General features: G+C 43.3%; 1 long non-coding RNA gene across 1 annotated transcript; it reads left to right on the plus strand.

Annotated features, from left to right (window-relative positions):
• The first annotated feature begins 22 nt into the window (after window positions 1-22).
• Window positions 23-22,421, plus strand: LOC139176712 (uncharacterized). The gene is made up of 4 exons (XR_011561125.1): window positions 23-178; window positions 2,245-2,742; window positions 20,383-20,427; window positions 21,749-22,421. It is a non-coding gene; the product is annotated as an uncharacterized lncRNA (long non-coding RNA).
• The last annotated feature ends 1,503 nt before the right edge of the window (window positions 22,422-23,924 follow it).

A 23,924-nucleotide genomic window follows, 5' to 3' on the forward strand; every position in this document is an offset into this window, starting at 1 on the left:
AGAGGGTGGAAGCCCCACTGTCTTCTATGACCTAGCATCTGAGGTCACACACCGGGGCATCCGCAGAATTCTGTTGATCACATACTTCAGCCCTGACTCCGTGTGAGGGGACTGCTTCACAGTGTGGGTACCAAGAGCTGAGGTTCATCAGGGGCTGTCTTGGAGGTGGATGACCAGGGTAAAGAAGGAGGGAATTCCTGGAACAATGTCCTCCCAAGCAATGGGATCTAGTGCAAAAGAGAGAGAGGAGCCCTGTTGGGTGAACAGGAACATCCCGACCAGTGATAGCATACAGGTGCAGCTGCAAGAGGTTGGGAAGATGTGCAATTTTTGTTGTTATTGTTGTTGTTCTACTTCTGATTTTTTCCTGCTTCTCAGTGAAGTAGAAAACAAGGTTATATGTCAAGAATGAGGACTGGGAAGGAGGTTTTGGAAATTCATCAGTATTTCAAGTTTTTCAGTATCTCTTAAGCAATGCAGTGGTCGTTGTCACTAAGCATTGCCTGGTCATATTGCTAAAGAGGAAAGAAAAACACCTTTTTTGATCATTCTTGTATTATATGAGGCATGGGCTGGATTTGGGGAAAGTAAAAGAAGAACCAAGGAGTTTAGTCATTGGTTTTTGTTTTTCATTTCATATTTGTTTTTCATTTTAAATACAGTGATTTTCTTCCTCTTTGATATCAAGAATTTTCTATGTTTATAGCATGGAAACTTTTAAGTTATAAACATCCTTTGGTGTGCAGTGAGATTATTTTGTTACTCCTGCTTACAGAATGAAATAAAACACAGATAATTAAAAGTAGATATTTGAAATATAAGACACATTCTTTTCCTTACCTGATCAGCCTAAGACCACCAGAGATAAACCTGTGGACTACCAAAGTCAGGTTCACTGACTCATTGCCATGTGGGGACATTTCACGAGAGAAAAAGTAATTATGGGATTTTGCAAGAATGGCATTTAGGTGTAATGTAAATGAAGCAGTATCTTTTTTTTTTTTTCCTTTGACCGTGCTGTGTAGCATATGGGATCTTAGTTCCCCAAACAGGGATCAAATCTGAAACCCATTCAGTGGAAGCATAGAGTCTTAACCACTGGGCTTCCAGGGAAGTCCTGAAGCACTGTTCTGATGGGCTCCAAGCAAAGTAGGACAGTGTGTAAAGAGGTCACCATCAGTTATGGCCTGTGAAATGGACCTGTGGATCTGTTTCCTTGGAAATGAAGTTAATAGAGATGTCAAATGCTATATCCAAGACTGCCATGCAAAACTCTGCACATGAATTACAAATCAAGTTCTGTGATGCAATAACTAAACTCCTTCAGACCACACTTGGATATTTCATCTTACTGAAATGATTTCCAACAGAAATGTTCCTGGTAGTCCATGGTTTCAGAAAGTAAGATTTTTCAGTATGAAATTTGTGGTCACTCCAAGAATTGGGTTGCTATGACATTTTATGGCTGTAGTGTGTATTTGGAAGGATTACTATTTTCTGATAAATTTGCACCTGGCTTTGCCTGAAGTTCAGAACATGGATTGGTGAATTGTAAGGAAGATGCTTATTATTGGTCAAAGTCAATTTTTACTTTTCTCCGGAGGATCTTCCTGATCCAGGGACCAAACCCAGGTCTCTTGCATTGCAGGCAGATTCTTTACTGTCTTAGCAGCCAGGGAAGCCCTATATTCTGTATTATTATAATTTAGTAAATCTCAAAATCTTTTTTTTGATGGTTAAATGTAGTTTAATGATATAAAAAAAATGGCAGTAACCTGTATGTTCAACAATAGGAAAAGGTTAAGTAATTTTGTATCTATGTTATGAAATATTATACAGCCATTAAAACTTTATATGCCTCACTTCCATTATGTGTAAAGAGGTTATCTCATACAGTCATTGCACAGATTAAATGAATTAAGATATGTAAAGTAGAGCTCAAAATCTTGGTGCAAATGTCATTCTCCCTTCCTGCGTACTCTTGGTCAAGACACTTAAATAGTTTGTACCTCATATTTTCAATTTGAAATATAAGGAGGTTGAAGAAATTCCTTGCCAGTTGGTTTATGAAATTAGACCCCTTTTATGTTTAATACTGAGGTTACGATGCCTCTTGCAGTACGTTTACAAGATCTCAGCATCTGAGTTCCCACACCATCCCTCAGCACCTGCCAGTCCCTAAAAGGAGGCCTCTGAGGTGATCACAGTGCCCATGTGACACTTTCATCTTCTTTTCTTGTTCAGTTTCCCCAGGCTACCAGCTACCAGCATCCCGTTGTCTGGGAAAGACCTGCAGTATCTGTAACGAATGGGATGGGCACCACACCTGTGCTCCTATAGCTGCAGCTCCCCAGGCATGGGACACTGTTGTTTCAAGAAGCTCAGAGGAAGCCCTGCCTCTCAGAACGTCCCCTGGACCTTGAAGCAGTTCCACTCCATCTCATTCACCTGGCTGAGCCGCTTCTTCCTCCCGGGCCTCATCACCTGCCAATGATCCTCAATGCTTTGAACAAGTAAGCAAATGAAACAAAATCAAAGAAACAAATCAACCAATAACAACAATAATGATAAAGAAAGGATGTCTATATTCCCAGAGATCCAGCTCATTCTACCTTGTGTGGTGACTGATCAAACCTCAACATCTAACTTCAGCCTACAGATCACCTCATCTTTGTCAGAAACAAAGGACTTGCCTTAAGTGTGTAGTCAAAGGGCTGGTCTGTGGATCTTTCTAAAAACAAGGTAATGGCACGGTCCAGGTAATTTAAACTCTCTGTGTTTGGAGATCAAAATCTTCTTCTAGTATCACATTTAATTAAAAGTTTTTACTTGATTTTACTCATCAAAAATATAAAATTTGCTGAGTCCAATCTTATCTGGGATAAAGTAATCTTTAAATGCCTACCGGTGAACCCACCGGCCTCTTTTTGCTTGCTTGTTGGCATGAATGTATTTTTTTTTCATGTTTATTTATTTATTTGGCTGTGTCAGGTCTTAGCTGCAGCACTCAGGATCTTCACTGGGTCATGCAGGATCTTTTGCTGTGGAGCACGACCTCTCTAGTTGTGGCTTGCAGGCTTTAGTTGCCCCGCGGGATGTTACTTCCCAGACCAAGGATCAAACTTGTTTCCCCTGCATTGCAAGGTAAATTCTTAACCACTGGACCACCAGCAAAGTCTTGTGTGACTGTAATTTTTCCTCAACATTGTTTCCAGTTGATGAATTCACAGGGTAAGAGGGAAGTAACAAAACACCTGTGGGGAAGGACATGGGAGCAAGGTCATGGGGCAGCTGATGGAGACTGCTGATGAGAACTGGTAGTGGGGTCAGATATGAAGGCAGGAGAGAAGGTCACCAAAGGGGCCCTAAGAGGAAACCTTCTGGATGGGGGATAATTACATTAATGCTAACTAGTAATTACTGAGCATTTACTATAGATGTTTACAATAGACCCTTCTCTTCATTATCTTGTTCAGTTTTTAGACCAACTGGGTGATGCCATTACTGCCTCCATTTGATGGATGAGGATGCTGAGCAAAGTTTGAAAAGTGAACTCAGATTCACACAGAGCGTCGGTCGCAGTGCTAATTTTCAAGTCAAAATCTCTCTGATTTCAATGCTTGGGTTATTCATTGTTTATATACTTGCTAAAATATTATGTCATGGATGCCTCATTCTGACCTCTAAGAGACCTGAAACGTGCATCTAAGTAGCTGAGCAAGTAAAAAATTGTAATGCATCTATACAGCTTGACATGTATGTTCAAAAATTCTCTAAGCTGGCTTCATCCACCGCTGATCCATTACAGCTTTACTTGCTTTGTTCCTGACCTCAAAGCTCTGCTAGTCTGACTCTGTTCCGAGTGTTTTTATACTTTTCAGGTGGATGTCCCATTTTCAAACTTAATTTATCAGTTTCTCCCTGTAGGATCTCAGCTGGTTATAACTCAATTTTGGGGACCAAAATCAAGAGTAAGAGGCGGCTCTACAGGTCCCATTATCACAAGAAAAAGACCAGCTGTGTTTGAAAAGAACTGTTAACAATAAGCTACGGGTCCCGTAACTCAGATGGTAAAGAATCCACCTGCTATGCAGAAGACCTTGGTTTGATCCCTGGGTCAGGAAGATCTCCTGGAGAAGGGAATGGCAACCCATTCAAGTATTCTTACCTGGAGAATTCCATGGACAGAGGATCCTGGAAAGGCTACAGTCCATGGGGTCACAAAGAGTCTCAAACAACTGAGCAACTAACACTTTCACTGATACGGGAAGTTTATGAACAGAAATTTATAATGGATATAGCAAGCCCATTTCTGGATATGTATTAGAAGAAGATGAAATCTATATCTCAAAGAGATATCTGCCCATTTGGGTTCACTTCAGTGTAGTCAAGACAGGGAAACAGGTTACATGCCCATCAACAGATGAATAGGGAAAGAAAATGTGATATAACAACATTCAGATCAGATCAGATCAGATCAGTCGCTCAGTCGTGTCCGACTCTTTGCGACCCCATGAATTGCAGCACGCCAGGCCTCCCTGTCCATCACCAACTCCCGGACTTCACTCAGACTCACGTCCATCGAGTCAGTGATGCCATCCAGCCATCTCATCCTCTGTCGTCCCCTTCTCCTCCTGCCCCAATCCCTCCCAGCATCAGAGTCTTTTCCAATGAGTCAACTCTTCGCATGAGGTGGCCAAAGTACTGGAGTTTCAGCTTTAGCATCATTCCTTCCAAAGAAATCCCAGGGCTAATCTCCTTCAGAATGGACTGGTTGGATCTCCTTGCAGTCCAAGGGACTCTCAAGAGTCTTCTCCAACACCACAGTTCAAAAGCATCAATTCTTCGGTGCTCAGCCTTCTTCACAGTCCAACTCTCACATCCATACATGACCACAGGAAAAACCATAGCCTTGACTAGACGAACCTTTGTTGGCAAAGTAATGTCTCTGCTTTTGAATATGCTATCTAGGTTGGTCATAACTTGCCTTCCAAGGAGTAAGTGTCTTTTAATTTCATGGCTGCAGTCACCATCTGCAGTGATTTTGGAGCCCAGAAAAATAAAGTCTGATACTGTTTCCCCATCTATTTCCCATGAAGTGATAGGACCGGATGCTGTGATCTTTGTTTTCTGAATGTTGAGCTTTAAGCCAACTTTTTCACTCTCCACTTTCACCTTCATCAAGAGGCTACTATACATATATTACAATGAAATATTATCATCCATAAAAAAGAAGGAAATCTTGCAATATGAGGCAACAGGGATGAACCTGGAGGACATTATGCATACTGAAATAGGCCAGTCACAGAAGGAAATAAAGGGCATAATCTCACTTTTATGTGAAATCTAAAAAAGCCGAAGCAGAGAGTAACGTGGTGGTTGCCAGGGGCTGGGGGTTGGTGGGGGAAATGAGGAGATGCTGGTCAAAGGTTTGGAAGTGTCAGTTTGAAGATGAATAAGTTCTGAGATCTGATGTATGGCAGTGTGACTATCCTTCTTATAATGTTGTATATTTGAAATTTGCTGAAAGAGTAGATCTTAATCATTCTCACCACACACAGAAATGTAACAGTGGGAGGTGATGAAGTGTTAATTAGCTTGATTGTGGATCATTTCATAATGTATGTATATCAACTCACCACATGGTAGACTTTAAATATGTATGATTTTCTTTATAACTTCATAAAATTGAAAAAAGTTACCATGAAACTTTATTCCAATTAGAGTACAAACTTATTAACACAGGCAGCAAATCCAATACGAGGACACCACACAGTTCCTTTGGTTTTGTCTGTCTCTGACTTGGTCTTTCTCCCCACCTGCTGGTAAGGAGGGAGAACATGAACTTTGATTTAGGATTTAGTGGGATTTGCTCTTTTAAGTTGCTAAGAGTCGGACACGACTGAGTGACTTCACTCTCACTTTTCACTTTCCTGCATTGGAGAAGGAAATGGCAACCCACTCCAGTGTTCTTGCCTGGAGAATCCCAGGGACGGGGGAGCCTCGTGGGCTGACGTCTATGGGGTCACACAGAGTCGGACACGACTGAAGTGACTTAGCAGCAGTAGCAGCAGCTCTTTTAAGTTAAAAGCTTTATTCAGTGCTCAGATTCTCTTAATAACATAAGAAAACAGCGCAAACAGTGCTTAGTTTATCAAATAGCCTCCCAGCCCCTGTTCTTCCAATGCAGGGGTTGGGGGGAAGGTGCGGCTTATGAGGCATTAGGGACCCGGAGGAATCAGAGCCTTAAGGGATTGTGTCTTAGGACATATTTAAAGTCTACAATGTGGTCCAGGTTAGGCATCTGGAGGAACCAGAGCCTTAAGGGATTGTGTCTTAGGATCCTCTGTTTCCAGGACAGTGTCCCACTTAATCTCTGATTCCTGTGCTGGCATTCCCAGCTTAAATGTGACTTTTGCCTTGAGCGCCATCGCTTCATGGAAACTGTCAACATCACCGATGTCAGCCACATTGCTAAATCGATGACTAATCCTTAGTCACTTCTTCTGTGACCCTTCAGCGGGACTGTCACAGTGATCTTTTCTTTGATGTTTTTCATTGACATGTCTTCAGAACATCCCTCTTCCTGGTTTTCCTCCCATAATCTGAAGGCTTCCTCAACCTGCTTGGATGGTTCCTCATTTATTTCTGAACTCTTAATATCAGACCTGTTGAATAGCACAGGGAACTCTACTGAACACTGAGTAATAACCTACAAGGGAAAGAATCTGAAAAAGAACAGACATGAATGTATGTATAACTAAATCCTTTTGCTGTACACCTTAAACTAACACAACCTTGTAAAACTAAGACACTTCAATAAAAAAAAAAATGACCAAAAACGGATTGTCACCAAAATGTACATAGGATATATAAGTTGAAATCATGAAATCCACCCACCCTGAAAGTCAAATGTTAAAAACAAAGAGGAAATCACAAAAAATAAAACCAGTAATTCAATAAAAAAAAATGCAGCAGTGACCAGACTGTTCTTCTGATATCCAGTCCCACATTTCTAACAGTTTCCTTTCTTTTTAAGATTTTTTTAAATGTGGACCCTTTTAAAAAAAGTCTTTTATTATATTTGTTACAATGTTTATCTTGTTTTATGTTTTGCTTTTGGGGCCAGGAGGCATGTGGGATTAAGATTGCTGGCCAGGGATAGAATCCACACCTCCTGCATCGGAAGGCGTTGTCTTAGCCACTTAACCAAGGAAGTCCCTCTAATAGCTCCCTTGACCTCTCCTTGTAAGCACCTGAGAGAAAACTCAAACTTACCCTAGCCCTACCCTGCTCATAAACTTCCCCTTCTCCATCAGCGGTAACCCTGTTGTTCGAGTGGCTGAGATCAAAAATCTTGGGGTTCTGAGACTCTGCTAGCTCATGACCTTGTCTCCTGCCCCAGAAGGGAGAAATACAAATCTAGATGTTTTGCTCTTGAGCTCTTGCCTTTTTGTGACTTATGACCCATTCTTTGCTCTTATAACACCCACTCTGCTGCTGCTGCTGCTAAGTCACTTAGTCATGTTCAACTCTGTGCGACCCCATAGACGGCAGCCCACCAGGCTCCCCTGTCCCCAGGATTCTCCAGGCAAGAACACTGGAGTGGGTTGCCATTTCCTTCTCCAATGCATGAAAGTGAAAAGTGAAAGTGAAGTCGCTTAGTCGTGTCCAACTCTTTGTGAACACCCACTCTACTATAGCCCATAACCATTTCAAAGTGAACAAAAATTCCTCTGAAAATGAAAGTTCTAGATAATTTCATGGTAAATTTACACGCACTTTACAGTTTGAAGTTTCGGCTAAGATGACCTGTTTCATTAGAATCAATAACATGCATAAATTGTCTCTTATAGATGTTGAGCAATAATGTTAACTGTTCACATTTTCATGGCCTCATTTGCATCATTCATGGGGCTTCGGATAGGCTACCCTCTCCAGTATTCTTGGGCTTCCCTGTGGCTCAGCTGATAAATAATCCACCTGCAATGTGGGAGACCTGGGTTCGATGTCTGGGTTGGGAAGATCCCCTGGAGAAGGGAAAGGCTACCCACTCCAGTATTCTGGCCTAGAGAATTCCATGGACTATACCCATGGGGTCTCAAAGAGTCAGACACAACTGAGTGGTTTTCACTTTCACTTTTTTGGGGGGCCTTCAGATTCAGCATATGTGAAACATTTTCCTTTCAGTAAGGGACACCTATGCTGTGTTTGCCCTTCTTCCAGGAATAGTATGCCTGTCCTTCTTGGAATTATTCCTCTCCCTTCTCTGACTTTGCGGTTTCCATGAGCATGGCTGTTCTCTTACACAAGTCTGCCCCACTGACTTCATTTCGTTGGTTCAGGGGTATCATCCTGGCCCAACCTAAGCTAGGGGTAGGACTGCAAAACCCTAGCGACGATTGCAAGGCAGTTGATCAGATTCCTCCCTTAGAATTTTTGAACTTAAAAGCACAGAGAATAAAAGGTAGAGAGTAAAACTGCCTGCCTTGTACTCTCTGCACTTTCAAGTTCAAATATAGAGATAGAACCTGGTTCAGAAACAGAGACAGAACCAATGAAGAGTGAACCCAGGGAGCTGTATGTGGTCACGTTGCCAACGATGGAAAGTAGTCTGTAGTGAGAGAAAAGGAGACCAGCATCCACAGAGACACACAGAGGAAAGGCGGGCCGGGTTCTGCTGACAGTCTGACAATCCAGTCCCCAGACTGAGTTTTCCCTGAGGCCCAATTGTAGCTCTGGCCTCTCAGCAAGTATTCATGGAGAATCTCATGTTTTATATTTCAGAGTCCCATTGCTAACTAGCCAAAGGGAGAAAAGGCCTTTATTTCCTCATATTGTTTGGGAGGGATGTTGAAAAAGCTAATATGATCAAAGAAATACCTGCATTACCCAGGCCTCTGCTTATGCCCGGAACTCACACTGTTCCATTTTTCAACTCTGCTTGTCTCAGCAATTGAGTTGGTCTCTGTTGAACTTCATACAATTACACTTTTTTCTAGGTTGTTGTGGAAGAGGGTTGCTTGCTGCTGTAGTTGTTCATTCTTCCTAGACATTTCCCCAAAGACGACAACTCCAGGAGAAAGTCCCTGCTGGCGGTACTGGAGAAGTCTCATGAAGCCCTGATTGGCATGCTCAGGTCTTCAGACCACCTCTGAACCGATTACTCTGGAAAAAGTGTGGGCACACTGGCCAGCCCTGGCTCCTTCACTGCTCCTATGTTTGTGGGTAGATCAGACGTTGCTGTACTTAAAAACTGGAGACTTATTAGAAGGGTTATGAAAATGCATTCTGAGAAGACAATTGTAGTTACCACTGTCCACTACTCCATTGCTGGTTCAAGGCTCCCTTTGATTTCATTCAACAGAAAAAGCCTTTTTTGGGGGTCTTAGCCAGTTGACTTGTTTTATCTCATTTGCCATTAAGAATCCTGATCTCTCTGTTTTTCATCTTACGTGCCTTGCTCCCAGCAGGATGCTGTTTACCAAGCCACCCTACTAGGAGATGTGGGAATCTTCTTCCATTTCTTCCTATCTCTCCCTCCCTTTATCCAAAAATGTGGGAATTAGCCTCCATTTCTGCTTATCCTTCCCTCTGCACATTCAATCAAATATCCTACATTAGTTCTAGCTCCGAAATGTCTCTAACTTTCTAGTTCTGAAATGTCTCCAAAACTAACCTCACAGTTCCATCCCTATGGTCTCAGCTACTGTTCATGCCTTCATCATCTTTCAGTAGATTTGCTCCCTTCATTGGTTTCCTTACTGCTAGTCTTTTTAATTAAAAAAAAAAAAATAGTGACTTTATTGTTTATTTATTTGGCTGCACTGGGTCTTACTTGCATCACTGGGCTCTTTTAGTTGTGGCAGTGCGATCTAGTTCCCTGACCCAGGATCTAACCCAGGCCCCCTGCATTGGGAGTGTGGAGTCTTAACCACTGCACCACTAGGGAAGTTCCTTATTTCTAATCTTGTTTCTTTGCCTTCCTCCATCTCACCGTGAAAGTAAAATGATCATGATGTCGCTTCCTGAATAGAGTTTTCTCTTGGACCCATTGCCAAGAAGTTAAAAACTCCCTGGTGATGCATTCAGGACCCTTATAAACCTGTGTTGAGGATGCCTCACATGGGCCTGGTGTTCAAGTCTCAGCATCAGCTCCTGGCTAGATATCCTGTACCTTGGCTGGTGTGTTATCCTGTTAGCTTGGTCCTATTCCTTTCAGGCATCGCTGCCTTGGCCCTAAACTCTAATCTAATTCAGTGTCTCTTTTTGGCTCTTGGGATTCCTCACTATCCTGACTCCTTCTGCCTTTGATATCTACCATGTTCCCAAGCATGATATTCTCTATAAATAGCTTAGAAAGATTTTAAAAGTCACATAGTTCCTTGACTCAACCCAGATACTCTACATCAGAAATATTTTTTGAAATGAACTCCTGGAGAGTCTGAAGCAGGTGGTTTGCAGAAGTAGGACTTTGGCAAATACCATGCTTTAGTGTCTGCTTTTGCCTACTATCTGGTTCTCTGAGCCTCTTTTTTGCATTGACTGGCTTTCCTCCTCTACTTACTCCTGAGACCTCTGACTGGCCGACTTGACTTTGGAATCTCTTCAGATTTACATCCTAGTCATCTCTGCTCTGGACTCTGGAGCCATCAGCCAAGGATCAGTGATTTCAACCACTGAGCTCTCCTTTGGCTATGTAGCCTGTCATAATTCCACAACCTTGGATTTATTCTAATTTTCCTTTATCATCCATCCTTCAACCTCTAGTTCAAGTCTAAATTACTTTTCCCATCTATTTTGGCCTTATCTCCAGCCATAAATTCTCCTGACTTAGGGGCCCAAATGGGCTTCACTCATAGCTCAGCTAGTAAAGAATTCACTTGCAATGCAGGAGATCCCGGTTTGACTACTGGGTCAGGAAGTTCCCCTAGAGAAGGGATAGGCTACCCACTCCAGTACTCTTGGGCTATCCTGGTGGGTCAGATGATAAAGAATCCACCTGTAATGCGGGAGACCTTGGTTCGATCCCTGGGTCAGGAAGATCCCCTGGAGGAGGGCATGGCAACCCATTCTAGTATTCTTCCCTGGAAAATCCCACTAACAGAGAAGCCTGGCAGGCTACAGTCCAAGGGGTCACAAAGAGTTGGACATGACTGAGTGACTAAGCATGGCTCAGGGGTACAAATACTAGATAGATAGGCAGATTGTCACTAACCCTTTAAAATTATCATAAAGGCTCAAGTGAAGGGTAAACTTCAGCTGACAGGAGACTGTACTTCTCTCCCAAACTCCATATTCAGTAAAATCACATTGTTGGAGCTAGAATTTGAATATTTACACCAACCACAGAAATCAGCAAATACTCAAAAACGCTATTCCCCCCAGCCCCAAGGGACTGGGAAATATTTTCCAGCATACCCCTGTTTTCAGAGCAAGACCAAGCAGTGGGAGTCCTGGTGTCAACCTGAAGTATCTGATGTAACCCTTGCAGAAAGAAGTGTGTACCATGAGAGCACAGGTGTACTGAGCCTAGACAGGTGGGCAGTTAGTGGTCTCTGGGCCTTGGAAAGTAGAAAAGTAAACCCCTCATATTGCTTCAGATATGTTCACCTCCTAGATGGGTCCCTCTCAGCTAATGGCAACCACATTCACACATCATTTAAGCGATCTGCACAGCAAGTTCTTCATTCATAAAAAGGGAATGCTGATAACATTTATCTCACAGATTAAAAACAAAACCATCCCCAGAGTGATCCTATTGCATCATTTTTAGACTAAATCCACTTCTCAGCTGAAAACTCTCCAGTGGCTATTTCTCTAGAGTAAAAGCCAGTGTTCTTACAGTGGCCTCGGCCTTGTTCTGAGCTCTCCTGGGATATAAAAAAACCCTCTCAGTCCATCCAGACTGAGCATCCTAGCCATCCTAGAGTGGAGTGACCATGGGGAATACAGTAGAACTCTTAAAACAAGAATAAGTGAGAAAGAAGACGGAGAGACTGAATGCAGTGGGTGCAGGCATGCGGGCAGGTTTAAGTGGTAAGAAGCAGAGGAGGAGCAGGTCCAATTTTGGAATTTGGAATTTTGTCCAAAGCAAAGCAAGTGAAAGTATGATCTGTAATGGGTACCTTGGAAATGGGCCTGCTATGAAGAAGGCAATAAAAAATCCCCAACTAGTACCTGCAGAGAACCTGGCAACCTTCAATACTCCTTAGTCCTAGGTAGACGTGGGAGAAGTGTGGTCTGGCTTTGTTGTGGAGTATTCAAAGTTAGGAAGCCTGTGCATGTCTGGACAAAAAGTATTTCCAAATCGGGTGGTATGTAGAACATGCTCCACTAATAATATTGACCTGCTTCTCTTCTAGAAAAGCGACTAGGAACTGAATGTTCCTTGGGAGCAGCTGGGATGGGTTTAGGGTTAGGGCGAGGGTTAACACAGCAAAGAACAAAACAAAGGCACTTGGGAGAATCGGTCTCAGTCCAGCTCATGGATAATCTTCTTTTTCTTGAGGCAGAAAAAACATAGGTCAAGAGCAAATATACTAAGTGTTATCTTTAAAGTCTCAACTTGATAAGGTTGGGATTATAAACCAAACAAGAAGATAATCGAAAAGAAAACAAATATAAAAACTGATATTTAGCTTGTTCAGTTTAAAAACATTGCACTTGGGACCTCCCTGGTGTTCCAGTGGTCAAGACTGCCTTCCAGTGCAGAAGGAACAGGTTCAATCCCTGGTAGGGGAGCTAAGAGTCCAAATGCCTTGGGGCCAAAGAGTCAAAACATAAAACAAAAGCAGTACTGTAACAAATTCAAATAAGACTTAGGAAAAAAAATAAGAAACTTTAAAAACCCCCCAAACCAAAACATCACTGTATTGAGTAAAAGATCCTGCAACAAAATCGACCAGATTTCGCAGAAGAATCAGGGTGAGATCCATCTGTTGTCCTCAGCCTGGCTTCATCTTCTATCTTTTCTCCTTTTCTGCTACTGGTCTATTGATTTTGTTCTGGTCTGGACACACACCTTTTTGGCTGGTGTCTGATCCCTGAGCTGCTTGTTAGCCTGTATCTCAATACTCTCATTATAACTCGGCTGTGGTTTGTCTTCTGGCTAGATCCTATGCTTTTGGTACCCAATGGTACACGAGACTCTCATATTGTCATCCTTCTGAAACCATTTGCCACAGATTGGGACTTGAACCCAGCCAAAACCCAGTTTTGGACTTGAAGCCATGTGGGTGGGACTCGAATCCAGCCAAAATCCACAGTACCTGGTTTCAGGACCTAGTGAAGCTCAGGTTCTTGATGTCTTATCACAGAAAGAATTCAGTGAGAGACAAAGTGATAGGTATAAAGTGGATTTATTCAGATTCAGAGAGAAGCACACTCCACAGACCGAGTGTGGGCCATCACAGAGGGCAAGTGCACAGCAGTCTTGGAATGTGTCATGGTTAGTCCTTATAGGCTGGCTAATTTCATATGCTAGTGAGTGGGAGGACTATTCCACCTATTTTCGGGAAGGGGCAGAGATTTCCAGGATTTGGGCCACTATCCACTCCTTGGTCTTTTAACAGTGCCTTGGAACTGTCGTGGCACCTCTGGGTGTGTCATTTCACTTGCTGACTGAGGATCAAGGCCTAGTCTTGTCTGCCATCTTAGTCCCATTTGATTCTACTTGGTTTATGTTGTGTCCTTGGGCTATGTCATTCTTTCAAAAGTTGCGCCTTGCCTCTTTCCCTCCTGTTACATTTCCCCTGCTCCTCTTTGTCCCCTGCATCCACCCCATCCTGGTTTCTTCTAGATCACGTCCTTGGGTTAATCCAGGTTCTCTCAGAGATACATTCACAGAGATAGACTCTGTGCAAACATCTCACTGCAGGATAGAAAATTCCATCACAGCCCATCCAGCTATCACATAAAAGATTCTGGAGTGCTGACAAGGTCAAAGCTTTGTCTTGGAAAATTTATTCCTTCTGAGAGTTTAGGACTTGGTGAAGAATCGTTTCTTCTTGTATGCAGTTGAGGCAGTTGGTTCCCACAGAGTTCCTGTAGCTGGTGTGCCCTCCCATAGCTGCTTTGAGCAGAGGAGCTCAAGCTTCCTCCTGAGAATGGCCCTCACCCTTCCTTGGCTGATGAAACCTGGCCCTCCCAGAGAGGCTTAGGACCCTACTCCTCCCTTCCCCAGCAGCCCACTTGGATCAGATTTCAAATCTCATTCCACTCGTAGGTGGAGTTGGGAGGAAAGATGCTTCAGCCATATAATCACCAGACATAGTTCTCTGCAAAGGTTGTGGGTCTGTGACTTTGTGACTTTGTGCTGATTGCATGCTGTCAATTAAAATGATCCTCCTCCCATCTTTATATGAAATCTACCTCATGATTTCGATTTTTTTTTTTTTTTTCCGTCAAGTCAAGCATTCAAACCTTTCTCTAACTCTGATTAAGGAATTATTTCCAGATGAGAGCTCTGATACATCTTCTGGGACAAGCTGTCAAACCCACATTTCATCAAGGGTGCCTCACCCCAGTAATGATTTGCATCTTTGGGAAGTAATATATCTTCAGATTTATTAAAAAAAAAAAAAAAAAAAAAGAGGTAGGAGGTGGTGTGTGAGTCTCTCTCATCAAACTGCATTGATGTGGAGCTCGAGACAGAGGTATTGGATTCTGTTTCCATAGCAACTGCTTCACTGCTCAAGGGGAAAAAACAGGACAGCAATTGAAGTCTGTGTTAATAGCAGCTCTAAAAATAATCGGTAATGTGTTGAAATCAAGTGAAAGACCCAGCAAGCAATAGGTAAAAATTACATCCACGCAGGATGGGGTTGAAAATGAGGTGGTGTGCAAATACTGTCACAACTACAATATGCTTTAAGAATTACAGAAATGGTTGGTGACAAATACATGTTTGAGGTGATCAACTATTATTTTATTTGCTCATTCATTCAGACAAATATCCAATCTTGATTTTATGCCAGCCACTAGGTAGCATCTGAAGGCACAGAGGTATGTCAGGACTGTTTCTCTTACAGGCGCTCACGGTTTTATGGGGCAATAGATGGTGGTTAAAATGGATGTTTTGTTTGTCTCCCAATACCAGTCTGTTTCCCACCGTGTAGCAGCCAGAAGATTAAGGGTTTGTATGGGAGTGCTATCACATGCAGCTCCAGGGACAATTGAAAGTCATTTACTTCAGGTATTGGTTCAGCAATGAGGGTGTAACCCTATATGGCACTATTTTAACTATACTGATTGTCTTCTGCATGAGGCTCAGAAATCTTGTTTGGTGCCATGCTTATAACTTTTTTTTTTTACACCTAGAGGTAAAAGAGGGGTCATGGAGGGTCTATTGTTCCAGGAAGCCACCCACTTGGTGATCAGCCTGAGGAGGTCAGCTGTTGACAGAGGCAAGGCCAGGATAAGAAAACAGAAACATGGCCAGACGTGACCCAACAGACCAATGGCTGGCTCTACCCTGGATGTTCTGGCAATCCCAGCCAAGACAATTTCTCTTTTGTAGATTGACTTTTTTTTGTAGAATTTTGTAGCTTGAATCGAGTTTTAGGTTTCCTGCTGCCTGCAAACAAAAACAGCATCGCACTAGTGACAAATGACAATATCACGGAGTAAGTAAAATATTGGAAACAAAAGAGGGAAGGAGAGACATAAAGAGCAAGAATAAATCAGGAGGAGGTGACAGCTAGCTCCATCTTGGAGAAAGGAGTACAGGAAAGATCCAAAAGTGTCCTCTGTAATGAGGTGAAGAGTTTCTGTCTGCATAGTTGCTGATGGTTGATGGAGAAATAGGCCTCTCCTAACCCAGGCTGAGTGCCCAGGAGGGTGCACTATGATCCCCCGGGAGCCTGAGCCCAGGCTTCACTGCCTGTTGTAGGGATGAACATCGCAGCCCTCGCTGCACAGCAGCAACTTGACCCCTGGATGGAGGTCCCCCTCCAAAGCCCAGGGCTGTTTCTAGGCTGTGGATGGGGAGAAGGGTGCCCATAGCACCATTTTTCCACTTTTCCTGGCTTCAAGTTCATAGCCCCTGGTGGACTAGTGGCTAGGATTCCTGGCCTTCATCCATGTTGTGAGTGGTGCATGCAAAATCGCTTCAATCGTGTCTGACTCTTTTCGCCTATGGACTGTAGCCCACCAGGCTCCTCTGTCCATGGGATTCTCCATGAAGAAACTGGAGTGGGTTGCCCTGCCGTCCTCCAAGTGACCTTCCCCACCCAGGATCTAACCTGTGTCCCTTGTGACTCCTGCATTGGCAGACAGGTTCTTTACCACTAGCGCCACCTGGGAAGCCCCTTTCATCCAGTCTACACAGGTTCAGTTCTTGGGCAGAGAACTAAGATCTTGCTTCAAGCCACCACTCACTGCTGCTTCCCTGAGATCAGGTGGAGGTCCCCCTCCAAAGCCCGGTGGTGTGTCTGGGCTCTCGGGGGAGGCGGGGAGCCAGCAACACCATTTTTGTACTTTTCCTTGACCTCTGGTTCACAGCCCCCTGGACTCCATTGAGCACCAGGCCTTTATCCTTAACCCAGACAGCATTCACCTTCCTGCTTTTCTTCAGGTCTGCTCTGTACATCCACAGTGGAAAGCTGACCAACAGTTTGAGGGAAGTGTGAATGTAGATTTAAGTGCAGCCTGTCTGAGAACCCCCTCTCCTCAAAGCCCAGCTCCTTTGGCATCACTGACTCCATGTCTGTCCGAGCCTGTAAGATTTGTGCCTTTTTCTGGAGCCCTCGTCACCCTGGCCACAATCTGGAAGATGCCCACGGGAGATGTCTGAGGTCACTCGGGTACCCCATGTACTTCCCTTTCTAAGGATTCCAACTTCTCCAATCCACTTGTGCTAACTCTCCAAGGCCTTCAACTTACCACTAGCGCCACCTGGGAAGCCATCTTCCAAGGATTGCTTATATGTTTCTCCAACTTCAAAGTCATTTTTTGGTAGATGATTTTATTCAGTATAAGCTACATTGTTGGGCCCAGGGTTCAAAATTGTATCCACTGAATTTTAATTTCTATTAAATTAAAATTAATGCCATCTCTAAATGGCATTTTAAAATTTCTTTTAAATATGCACTCAATCATTTTAATCTTTTCTTATTGCCTACTCACTTTGCTGTCTTTTAAACATTATTTGTATAGTGCATACTAAATATATGTTTGGATTCTAATTCTAAAATGTCTCCTTTTTCTTTTTAATATTTGTTATTTCTTATATTCACCTCATACGAATTTATATCCATTTATGGAAAATTTAAATTTGAGAGATGTTTCATTTTAGAGAAGTTGCAAACAGTGGATTCTCTATTTGTCCTTATTTATTCTGGGTCTAGATTTAAAATACAAAAGCCTGTGAGAGTATCTATCTTGACATAATGCTGAAGCAGAAAATATACATTTTAATCTTGAATTGTGTTCTCTGTGGAAAACTTATAAAAGTGATAGAAATGTTTAGTGATGAACTTAGATTCACTCAGCTTCTCAGGCAGTTAAAACCTTTAGCTGCTGAAATTCCATGCTCATCTTTTAAATGTTTTATTTATTTAAAAATTAATATATTTTAGAGGGAAGGTTATTTACATGTTAGTTAAAATTCAACTCATTTTGAAAGATTTTTTTTTTTTCCCTGAAGGAAAAGGACAATGTCTTTCCCCCAAGGTCCAATAAATGAATACATAAAAATAAGCCCCTGTTTGGTTTGAAATTTATGACAGGTTGGCAGTTGAATTATTCATCAAACTAAAATGAATAATCTATAAAACTAATCAAAGCACTCTAGCTCAGTCACTTGGCAGATGACAAATTTGGCCTGATTAGGATTGTCGTGTTTGAGGCTGTGTGTAGGTGGGATCAGCTTGACTGTGTTGGGGCAAGACAGGATGGGAGGAATTTAGATCTGAAGCCAGATGTATCTGTTAGGTTTGGGCAGGTCCTGAGGTGGTGGCTGGGAAAGAGGTGGAGAACCGAAAGGGTGAAAGCTCCAAAATAGAGTCTGGCCTGGACAGTGGGATCCCATACTCCTCTTGATGGTGGCACCACTGACTCTCCTCCATGACTATGTCCAAAGAGACTTGACAGTGACTGCCGCAGAGTAGCTACTCCAAAAAGACTTCAAATAAAAAAAAACAAAAGACTAATATAGGAGCCTAAAGACACGGCAACAGGCACCTCAGGCTCTCATAAACCCCTTACAAGTGTTTCTATAGTAGGGAGACACCTGCCTGGAGAAGGGACATCTAAAACCGTCCAGCAACTGGTGACCGCTCCCCTGAGTTCTGAGCAGATGGGTGTGATCAACTTGAATCTCTTTCTGGCCATGATAAGTAAACATTCCTAAGGTCTTTTTTTTTTTTTTTCCCCCACTATAGTGTCCTGGTATAGTGTCCTGGTAACTCCTTTTTGATATGCTAAGGGCTTTTATTTATTAATTCATCTAACCTTTACAGCAACCCTAAGGAAAGCTATTATTAAGAAGAGTAAAATGAACATTAATCTATTATATGTCTACTGACATCATTCATTATTGTTCTGGTAATGTTGCCAGGGGTCTAAGCAGCCTGAAGATGTCAATTTACCTGAGGGGAAGTCTGTCCAGGTATGATCTACACACAAGACCATGTATAACAAGTGCCCCCTGCCCATGGCCATCACATTGCTAAAGAACATCGACTATAGCCTCCCGTGGTTACCACAGACTGATTTTGAATAAAGGCAAAAATTACCAAAGATTTGAATCCAAAATAACCAGCAGGACGTACCTGATTATCTTTAAGTCCTTTGCTAAGTGTAGAAGGAAATAGTCAAATTCTGAATAATTTGCTATATTAATAACTCAGTAAGACTAATGACTGTTGAATCTGAAACTAAGTGCTGATCAGTGTTTTACCCACCGCTGTTTTCTTGCAGCCTCCTTAGAGAATGCTCAGTCATCAGCATCATCCTTGCTAGAAAAAGGGAGCAGGTGAATAAGCCATGACTTCTTCTGTGTATGAAGCATGGTGCTAAGTGCTTTACATACATGTAATATGTAATTTGACTCTTAGCACAACCCTTGAACTAGATACAATAATCCCAGTTTTTCAGATGAGGAAATTGAGCAAAATGAAATTTCTTGGTGTCTTAGTCCAGGCTACTATCACAAGTTATCACAGACTGGGCGACTAAAACAACACACATTTCTTTGTCACAGTGCTGCAGGCTGGGAAGTCTGGGATCAGGGTGCCAGCATGCTGGGACTCTGACTGAGAGCCCTCTTCCTGGTTGGCAGGTGGCCGTCTTCTTGCTGTGTCCTCATACAACACAGAGCAGAGGCAGGAAGCAAATTCTTCTGCCTCTTTATTTTATTTTATTTTATTTTATTTACTTGGCTGTGTCAGATCTTAGTTATAGCATGTGGGATCTAGTTCCCTGACCAGGGATTGAACCCGGGCCCCCTACATCAGGACTGAGGAGTCTTAGCCACTGGACCACCAGGGAAGCCCCTGTCTCTTCTTCTAAGGGCACTAATTCCACCAAGATGGCTTCACTTTCATGATTTCATGACCTCCCGAAGGCCTGGACACCATCAGAGTGGTCATCAGAGTCTCAACATGTGAATTTTGAGGGGACACAGACATCCACAGCACTTGCCAAAAGCACCTCACTGAGATAAGAGTATTTTGTTTGTAGATTCCTCAGCTCAACTGAATTCAAGTGCAGATTTCCTGTCATCAGCTCTATTGTCTGGTTATTTCTATATCCTAAGCAATTAGTGCAAAGATAAAGCAAAGAAGCTTGCCTTTGAGCTGGTGATGACCTCAATCAAGGTTGTTTTCATCCCCCAGGGAACTGCAAAATGATGCCTTCTTCACTAAAGATTTCCTGAGGGGAAATAATTGGGGTGTGTTATATTTAGAGAAACAACATGTTCGTTCTTAGAAAAATATTTGATTTTCTTCTATGTGTTACAGCACTTTGTATCTATTCATCTTTTTAGTTTCAGAATCCATTCCAGGCTTCTCACCAAAGTTTTCTGGCTTATAATTTTTGGCTGCAATACACATTAGTGGCCATGGGAACCTGAGGACTGCTTTTTGGAAACCAGTGTGATTTTACCATAAAAGGTGTCTTTATGGGCACAGAACTGGTGCTGGCCCGAGGAAGCTTTGAGTTCTTCCTGCAATTTTCCTCAGTCCCTCCACACCCAGCCACGAGGGCTCCTGGTTTTCATTTCATGGACTGTGAATTGCAGTCTCTCTCAAATTTTTCCTTTCCCCAGTATTTATACAGCATGACCTTGCTTTGAGAAAGGGGCTTGGATCCAGAGGGCTGGGTGACTGGCTGGCTAGATATGTGTATTAACCTGTTCTATCTGTTCTAATCCAACAGATTAAATGTCGAGGAGGAAAAAGAACACTCATAAAGGGAGAAAAGGTACAGAATGACTTTGCATAATATGTTTTTGAGTCTTCATACAACTTTTTTCTTTCCTTTCCTTCCTCTTTTGGCATTTTTCCTCTCTCCCTGGACTGCCTAGTTCTTTTGAGGGTTCGTCCATCAGGGCAATGGTTCTCAAACATAAACACGCATCAGATTATCTGGAGGGAGGGCTGGGTTGAAGCACAGTTGAAGAACTTGCTTCTAATAAATTCCCAAGTGAAGTGGTAGCTGCTGGTCCAGGGCCAGAGTCTGAGAACCACTGGTCTAGGGACTGTGCTTTATTATCTGAATCTTTTCATTCATTCATTCAGTGTTTAGTGAGACATTACTGAGTCTTAGACACACCATTCCCCTGACAGAACCCAGCTTTAGGGACTGGTATTGTAACTGAAAGTGGAGCCTGGCTCAAAAGCCAATAAAGAGGCCAGGTTGGTAGAAAGGAAAGTTTGCTTCACTTTGGATGCCAGCAATGAGTGGGAAGGGTAGTGTGTGTGCTCAGTCACTCAGTCATGTCCCATTCTTTGCAACCTCACGGATTATAGACTGCCAGGCTCCGCTGTCCATGGGGCTCTCCAAGCAAGAATACAGTAGTGGGCTGCCATGTCCTCCTCCAGGGGAATCTTCCCAACCCAGGGATTGAACCTGCATCTCCTGCACTGCAGGAGGATTCTTTACCATCTGAGCCCTGGGAAGGGTGGACACCTGTCCAAAGGCTGACCCAATCCCCCACCCCGCTACTGACAATCGGGGACAAGAGCTTTTATAGTTGGGGGTGGGGGAGTCTACATGCAGAAACAGCACAGCCAGCTCTAATAGTCGTCTTGAAATTGGTCATCTGTGGTCTGATCAGTGTCGTCTTGATTGTTTTAGGTACAGTTAATCTTCAGTTCCAGGGTCTGTTTGTTCCCCTTTCCTTGAGGCCAGTTCTTGGAACTGTGGCAGCTTATGTCATGGCTATAGTCTGGTCATAATGTAGTTCATTTTTTTCCACCTGGTGGGTGTTTCAGTACCTGCAAAATAGCTCACAGGATATGACTCTGAATCTTAGCTATAGCCCCTGAGAAGGAACTGCAAGCCCTTGATTTTGCTTACTGACTGCATTGTTATTATTTGGTCTCCTTTGACTATTTTTCTTTGCTTCTGACTGTTTTTTCTCACTTCTCTGATTATGCTTATTCTTTGGCTAAAGATATTTTCAAAGACAAAAGGTGGGCAGAGGACATGGGGGGCTAGGACCATAGAGTCCTGGTCCATTTCGTTATTTAGTGAGTCTTTAATAAATGTTAATTTGTTGTCCAACCTATATTTCCTCAAGTCTCGGCAGTCTGTGGGAACCAAGCATTCTTTGGTGGGACTGACTCCAACTCCACTGATGCTCCCCATCTCCTGCATGAAAGCAGACCTCCAGTAGCTCTCAAAAAGCACTATTTTGCCACAGGGACTTGTCACTGGTGTGTTTATAAACCCGCTCAGTTCTGATCACTGCACGCCAGTCTCTCTCCGGGATGTTTTCTCTGTGGAGCTACTTACAAGGGACTCACTGCCCAGCCCTCTCGCCACTGCTGCCACCTTCTATGGTGCCCACACCAGGAGTGCCACCCCTCTGTTTCCCAAACTGCCATTCTCTCGAAGTGGGAGCAGGGAGCGGGGTAGCTCCCTGACTCTATTTCTTACCTCGAGACCGACCTGTGCTGCTAGTACCTCATTGTCTCAGAATAAAACACGTAAATCCCTCTATCAGAGTTTGCCTGTAGTTCTTTCCTGGGGCTTGAACTCCTAGGGTCAATGGGTCGGATACATGACACTCATACATTCTGTCTTTTCTAATCCTCTTTTTCTATCTGTTCATAACCACGTGTGTGTGGTTTGCCACATGTGTCTGAGCCATCATCTGGAGCACAACGGAGTCTCAAAACGACTGGATAGAAATGCAAAACGGGACCTCAGTTTCTCCTGGTCTTATTTTCCTGTACTTTTAAGGTGTTCATTTATAGCTCCATTTCTAATGTGGCAAATTTCGTCTAGGATTGCCAGGGACCTCCCTTCCTTTAAGTGTATTCTGCCTGCAGCTTATTTCTTTTACAGCAGCGATCCTTTGTCCACACTAGGTTCCTGCAAGGAGCCTAAGGATGGAGACACAGACAGAAAACCACTGCTGCCCAGGACGTTTGGTCCTGAGCCACGAACGACCCAGGGCCAGTGTGTCTATCTGTCTTGGCTTTCTTCTGTGTGGCCTTGGAGTGTGGGCAGGAAGCAGAGAATTGAGGCCTTCAGCATCCACAGTGGAAACAGAGAAGCTTAGTTGTCTAGACTGTCTGGGGCTTTTAAACAGAACTTACCTCCAACTTACCTACTTTTTCTGTTCCTCCACCATGACTCTGGGTGTCGTTGGGTTTTAAAACTATAAAACAGATGCTGATTATTATAACATGCATGGTTATAATGGTGGTGGTTTAGTCGCTAAATTGTGTCCGACTCTTGTGACCCCATGGACTGTAGCCTGCCAGACTCCTCTGTCGATGGGATTTCCCAGGCATGAATACTGGAGTGGATTGCCGTTTCCTTCTCCAGGGGATCTTCCCAACTCAGGGACTGAACCCGCGTCTCCTTCATTGTAGACGGATTCTTCACCACTGAGCCACCAGGGAAGCCTATGACATGCATAGATCCTCTAATTATTCAGAAGTGAGATGACAACCCTATGAATATCTGTTATTGCAAACAGATGTCAAACTGGTCGAAGTACATTTCATCTGCTTCCTGGAAACACTGCTCAGTTTCCGATCGTGTGGCAGGGCCATCCTAACACAAACACACTCTAAATAAATGGAACCAGCGTTCCTAGTGAGATGAGGGTAAAGGGACTGTTGTGGGGGATTCCTACACCTAGAAACAGCAGGGTAACTCTTCATCAGGTGTAACAGTGGACCGAGGGGAGGACATCCAGTGCGTGAAAGACTGGGTAGTTTGTTCCCTGGAAATAGTCCTATTGGGGGCTTTCCTGGCCACATAAGAGAGATGAATCTAGGACACTCAGCACCACTTCATAGATCTGTAAGGCTAGCTCAGAGGCAACACTGGGTTTTCTTTCACAAGGCTCCCCAGGAGGCTCAGTGGTAAAGAATCTGCTTGCCCATGCAGGAGGCTCACGTTTGATCCCTGAGTTAGAAGGATCCCCTAGAGAAGGAAATAGCAACCCACTCCTATATTCTTGCCTGGGAAGTTCTACGGACAGCAGAGCCTGGAAGGCTACAGTCCGTGGGGTCTCTAAGAGTTGCACATGACTTAGCGACTAAACAACAAACAACAACTCCTACTGAGACTAGATGTGGTGGCCTGAGTCAACAGGAAAGATGTCCTTAACTGTGAGTCATCAAGTGTCAGATGAAAGTGCACATATTTCTAGAACATACAACACAAAACCTGTAACTTCTTTATAAAGGTTTAGAGACAGATCTAGGACTTCCCTGATGGCTCAGATGGTAAAGAAT

This window comes from Bos indicus, chromosome 17 (assembly GCF_029378745.1).
Source record: "Bos indicus isolate NIAB-ARS_2022 breed Sahiwal x Tharparkar chromosome 17, NIAB-ARS_B.indTharparkar_mat_pri_1.0, whole genome shotgun sequence".
NCBI classification, from domain to species: Eukaryota; Metazoa; Chordata; class Mammalia; order Artiodactyla; family Bovidae; genus Bos; species Bos indicus.